Raw genomic sequence first — 6,831 nt, forward strand, 5'->3', positions numbered from 1 at the left:
TTATTGGTTGCGAGCACTCCTATTAGGTGGAGTAAGGAAGCCCCTATTAAAATTAATACTTTTGCTTGGAGGTTAACTCTTGATAGACTTCCGACTAGGGTCGTTCTCGATAGAAGGGATATTGATTTGCCTAGTTTATTATGCCTAATTTGTGAAGACGTTATGGAGTCTTCCTCTCTTCTTTTTTTATAATTGTTCTCTTTCGGCTAACATTATATTTCAAGTTTGTCATTGTTGGGGTTTTCTGACTCCAAGCTTGTCTTGTTATGCAGATTGGTTGGTTTGGTAAGGCCTTGTGTTTTCCGGCTTTTGCTAAATGGGTCTTGAAAGGTGTTTTTTTATGTGGTTTAGTGGATGATATGGGATTACATTAACTCTTTGCCTTTTGGAGCTACAAAACCGAAGGCTTCCCTTTATCTTTGATAATGTAGTTACAAAGTCTTTTCTTTGGTGTAGTGTCAGGTGTAAGAAAGATATTAATTGCAGGGCGGAGCTTGAACAAGTAGTTTGGGGGCCGAAAGTAGTTTAAAATAAAATTAACATTCTTACACAAGGAAAAACCATTTTTTTCATCAAATAAACACAAAAAATGCCTAGAAAAAGAGTTACAACTAGCAAATAATCAACGGTTCTCATCTTTCCCATTATTGTATCTATAAAAATCAAAATGGGGGAACAATTGAAACAAATAGTTTATTCTAGACAAACGTTAACAAAAATCCGCAATAACTCATTTAACAATGTGTGAAAAGTGAAAACTGAAAACTAAAATAGATTTTCATTGCCAAGTCAATGTCATCTAAAATTTGTAACAAACTAACAATCAACAATGACCTAAATCAGTGAAATCACAATTCACAACAAGAAAAAAAGAGCAAGACTACAGGACTAACAAGAGCATTTTTAATTCCTAACTTAGCCACTCGGGACCAATTCAATTAATTAATAGAATTAGAAATCAAATCAATGAGTTTCTGAGATGAATCCGAGAGAATTAAAGAATAGGAGAAGAAAGAACTGGAGCGTTCCATACTTGATTTCCGATGACCGGTGACTGTGGACAATCGTTGTGGAGGCAAATGGAGGTAGCTACTGAGGTCTGAGCGAGGTACAGAGGTAGCGACTAGCAACGATGGTTGATGGGGGCTAGGTAACGATCGATTTTGACTTCTCATCATTGTTCGAAAATCAGACTATTGGAATCAAGAGGGGCCACAACCCAATTTGGACACTTGTGTAGGCATATAATTAAAAAATTTGAGGTTATATAGGTTATTTCTAAGCCAAAAATTGAAAAAAGGGGGGGGGGGGGGATAGCCCCTCCTGGACCTATACAAGATTCGCTCTTGTGTGTATGCTCACTAAACTTTATGCTTACACATTGTTTATTGATCTTTTTCATAACTCTCCGGGGTAAACAGTTGCAAGAACCAACGTGAATGCAGATGATATTCACATTCTCAAAGATTTTTTTGTTATATTATCATTATGACATTTAAATATGTAATATGGGATTATAGATTGCCTATTTTGGTTATGTTACATTTTTAATAACCCTGATAATGTGTATTGAATGTTTTAACATGTTTTAAAGTTGTTGATATTAAGAATTCTATCTTTTACAAATGATTTTGTTATAACTAACATTGAAAGCTATGGTTTTAAATGGATTATTTTCAAATGTATTTTATTTTATTAATGTTTCAAAAGAATTTTTTTTTAATTAAGACATTACAACTTTAAACAACCTTTTTTTTATAATTTTTTTAACCTTTGTATGGTAGTATCAATAGTATTTTGGTGGTTTTATGTTTGCAAATATGTCATTGGCACTTAGTTATGAGTTTATGGCTTTGAAATGCTTTGATCTTCTTGTTGTGTGTAGATAATAATATAGTGAATTGTCTTTATATATATATATATATATATATATATATATATATATATATATGTATATATATATATATATATATATATATATATATATTAGAAAATTTGAAGGCCCGTTCTAAGCACGACCCATAAAGTTCAACATAGGATGTCTATGTTGTGATCTCAAAGTGATGACAATAATTTTCTCACCAACTCTTATGGTGCGTTTAGTTGCGGAAAAATGGGTCGTTTTCTGGAAACACACACACACACCCATAAACAGACACCCACCCCAACCCCCACGCACACACACACCCCAACACCTCCCCCCCACACACACACACCCACACCCGTACACATACACAAACACCTACCCACACCCACAGACGCAAACACACAAACAAACACACACACCCACACCCACCACCATAATACACACACAAACACCCAACACCACTACCACAATTACCGACCTACCATCACCATCACCACCACTACTGCCGCCATAATCACCACCACTGTCGCCGCCAAGACCACCACGACCACTGTCTGTCATCACTACCACTGCCGCCACCACCACCATCGACACCACCACTGCCCCCACCTTACCACCGCTACCGTTTTCTAAAAATGAAAATCGATAGAAATATACACATCTAAACGCGTTTTCTAATTTTCTAAAACTGAAAATGAAAAACGAATAGGTTTTAACTAAACGTGTTTTCTAAATTTTCCAATGAAAACTGAAAACGAAAAACAAAAACTGAAAAGGGAAAACAAAAAACGGAAAATGAAAATTGTTTTTCCATAACTAAACACAACCTTAGCTACTTATTATAGTTGAATGATTCTTAGCTCACTTAATAATATTTCATTATATTTGGTTCAAGAAAAGAAGCCCAATGTAAATACCAGATATGAGTTCTAAGGCATGTACCAAAGACGACAAATGAAGGGCAATTAGTGTTTTTTCGAAAATAAGGTAAAACGTCAAACGATGAATATAAGCTATATCTTGAGCTTCATTCGTTAAGATAACAGATAACATTGCAATTTACTATTTCATTTTCCATTAAGGAATGAAAATAAACAACCCTCAGACTAAGCAATAAAAAAAACTGACTGAATTACATTCTTTCAAGAACTGTCCATTCCATTCCATTAGATAACACAATCATTTTTTTTCAATTCAGTGGAATAGGCTATTCCAGTCCTTCCCCAATTCCATCATTACCAAAACACCTACTATTAGTAATACCAAAATTGATAGAATCCAACCTTAAGTCTGATTTTCTATCATAATTTATGCACCCTTCTTTTTTGTTTCATAAGCAAGTGTTTTCTCCGCACCACCAGCATCAATAACCTTAAATAGTGTACCACCCAAAGGTCAAACCCTTGCACTAGTTTTAACTCCTGAACCAGTATACAATTAGTAGAGTTTAGATATTTTCATTAGATAATTTGGAATTATAGAGTATCAGGAAACATTATTAGACCAAGCACCAACATAGTTTGTATTTCAATGATATAAATGATGGGTTTTAAGTACTACATCATTCATATGATGTACATGCAAACTCTAATAGCTTTTGGATCTAGTTTGTCTAATGAACATGCAATTGAATATCCAAAGCCATAAACCCTAGATCTAGCATACAATTAATCACATTAACATAAAATAGGGTTTAGATCTAATCTTTGATTGTTATATAGCAATAACAATCTAATCCTTCTTGTAATTGGCTTCAGAAAGCTTAGTGCCTCAAGTGTTGCACCTCTAATGGAGTCACAAACACCACTAAGCAACTAGATGAAGAAGAGAAGAGAGGAGGCAACCAAAAATGTCCAGGAAACCCTTCATAAGTGTTAGCCACGTTTTTGGGTCTCAAGGGGCCTTTAAATAGGTAGGCAATTAGGGTTATCTAACAAGGAAACCCTAATTTGACCACTTAAGCCCTAAGCAACCCATGGACCCCTTCTGGAACATGCCTTGGATGAAAATCATATGGGCTTCCCATAGATTTCGTCCAACCTATATTCCAAGGTGATCCATAGCCCAATTGTAATTATAATTACAATTTCAGTCCCCTAAGTTTAATTAATCTCTTTTAGCCACAAATTTAATTCTTAATTAATTCTTGACTAATATTAATTAAACGTTATGATTTCTCCTTTAATATATTATTCTTATAATATATTATTAATCATAATTAATCCTTTCTCTCCTTAATTCATCCTACAAGTTGCTATGGTGAAGGCAACCCAAAAGGACCATGCTCATAATCGGGTCAAGTACATACCAAAATAGCTATGGACTTAGACACTAATCCAACAGTCTTCCACTTGGATAAGACTAATAACTATTTTGCATAACTTCAGAATCTGATCAACAATCGTAGCTTTCAAAAGCCGATGTCAACTCTGATCTTATCAGATACGTGTGTCCTTTAGATAAGGGATTATATATTCCTCCATTCTCAATATATAGTATAGACACGAGATATGGATTTAAATCATTCTCTCTGTCTATGTATTGTTTCCCGACATCTGATTTATGACGACTGACAATAGACTACAATTGAACACATCAACTTAGTCCCGGCTTAGCCAAGCGCTTAAGGTGTCATCACTAAATCATCGAGGGGCCCACAGATATCACTTTTATCCCACCTTGGGTAAAAGGAATGGATAAACTTTGACTCAAAAGCTTGCTTGCACCTACTAAACGAATCGCACACAACAATAAGTTTTATAACACCAAGTTACTGGTGCGTTTACTTATCATCAATGTGCAATCTACCAGCAAATAACAACTCACACGTCTTGGTTTCAAGAATATACAATGTTATCGTCTCACTAATCACCCGTGATAAATCCATGAAGGATTCAAGTGAGCGTGGGTTTAATCCAATACTTTAATCTTATCAAAGCACTCATGAACTCTGCAACAAACTTGTGCTATGTCTAAACACTTTAGACAATCTACAGACAGATTCATGATAGCTTTCCTTCATACCTACTTCCAATGTATGACCGACTGTCGATGTTCGAATAACCCAGTTATTCTGGAAGTTAAAACATGAAAAATGAAACACAACGATAATACTTAATCCTATATGGCCCCAAAACTTTTGAGTGTAAATAAAACACTTTTATTTACACACCATATTGACTACTCATTATTCATTGTTCAATGTTTCGGATAATCAACTTATTACTTGAATTACAACAATAGTTGTCCCATGCTCCGAGCATGTACACTATGTTACCTATGATCCTTACTTTGTGAAATAGATCAATTGAAAACCTTTCCAATGACACTCATTTCACAATTCCCAATCCTCATCATTAGTGTAAGAATACCAAATTCTTGCCACTTTTGGAATATGTCAGATTCTAACATTTTATGCAACGATCCTTTCGTAATGTAATAGCACAAAAGTCACCAAGACTTGGCTAATGAAATTCTAAGGTATTCTATCGGAAATTGTTACAAGACAATTCCATACACGTAAAGTCTCACATTCAAAGTACACTCCTTTGAACATCCTTCTTGCATAAAAGTTTCTAATCTAGCCATAGACTTTCAATATCCAACTCCCAATATGGAAACATTTCCATATTTGCCTAATGACAACTCATTCTAAATAGAGTCGTATTTATTCAAAATAATGTCAACATGGTCCATCCAATACTATACTTCCAACTACTCACAAGCAACAAATCCTTGGCGAACCTTAGATCATCCTTTGATAGTTGTTTAATTATTTTAGCCAACACCGTTCTAGTCCTTTTTCCCTCTTAATGCGCTAAACATTTGGAAAATTTTAGAATGGTCAAACATTATAGCATATGCAATCGATCCTATACCCGAAGCGTATGGAACATGATTCATAATGTCTTACATGAAGACGTGATACTTTACCAGTCTTCTGCTATAATATTTCTAATTGCCATGTTCTCACAATTTTGATTATGAAAAGGGATGCCGTAATCATAACCAAATTTTGAGAATGCAATTATCCTTTCCATATATAGAATTTCCTCATATTGAACCATTCCAACACAACATTCATATATATTTGACTAAATTTGATTAAAATCCCACAATCTAAGCCTTTAGATTTGAAATAACGTATAATATTCTCTCCCTTAATTATAGCAAAACAACTTTTCAACCCCTGCAACTTTGCAAAGTGAATCTTTGTTTTCTATAATTAATATTGCTAACTTGCAATACTTAAAATAATAATCATGCTCCCACTAAAACGATGATTATTACCATACAATCATAACACTTATGCTCCCACTAGCTTTGACATATATTCAGAAAACGTCTGAACTTCCAGAAAACAATGTTTATTGAATTCCTTAAGTTCATATTTCTAAATACCTGATGCTTTGATAAGCCTTTATCTAAGCTTCTTAACCTCATACAACTTTTCCTTAGAAAGCTCACATGTGTGTCTAAAGAAATTCAGAACTTACGTTACTAAGTCCCAAATGTTCAGACTAATTGCCAAATCTCACAATTCAAACTATGAAGAGGGATGTCGTAATCATAATCGAATTTGAGAATGCAATTTTCACAATTGCAATCTTCTTAAAATCTCTCTTAGTGAAAGCATTTCCTTACAATCATTTTCATGAAGGAGGGAAACCTCATGACATTTAGATTTTAAAGTGTATGTGTTCCTATCCATGTGAATTTGCCAAAACCAAAGTTTGCGACAAATCCAAACTTATATGAACCGAATGTGCTCAATCTCGATTTCTTGCCTCATGGTAACATGAATGCCCACCATGTCTTCCAAGCAACTCACCATTTCATATCAATGTACTTGCCATTGATCAAGGTGTTTTGTCTTTATGCATTCAAATGGGAACTCATAGAACTAACATGCATAATTAACTCAATTGGAATGGCATAGAAAAAGAGTATGCCATCCACGATAG

Source organism: Lactuca serriola, chromosome 5 (assembly GCF_051521515.1).
Source record: "Lactuca serriola cultivar US96UC23 chromosome 5, Lser_US96UC23_V15, whole genome shotgun sequence".
NCBI classification, from domain to species: domain Eukaryota; kingdom Viridiplantae; phylum Streptophyta; class Magnoliopsida; order Asterales; family Asteraceae; genus Lactuca; species Lactuca serriola.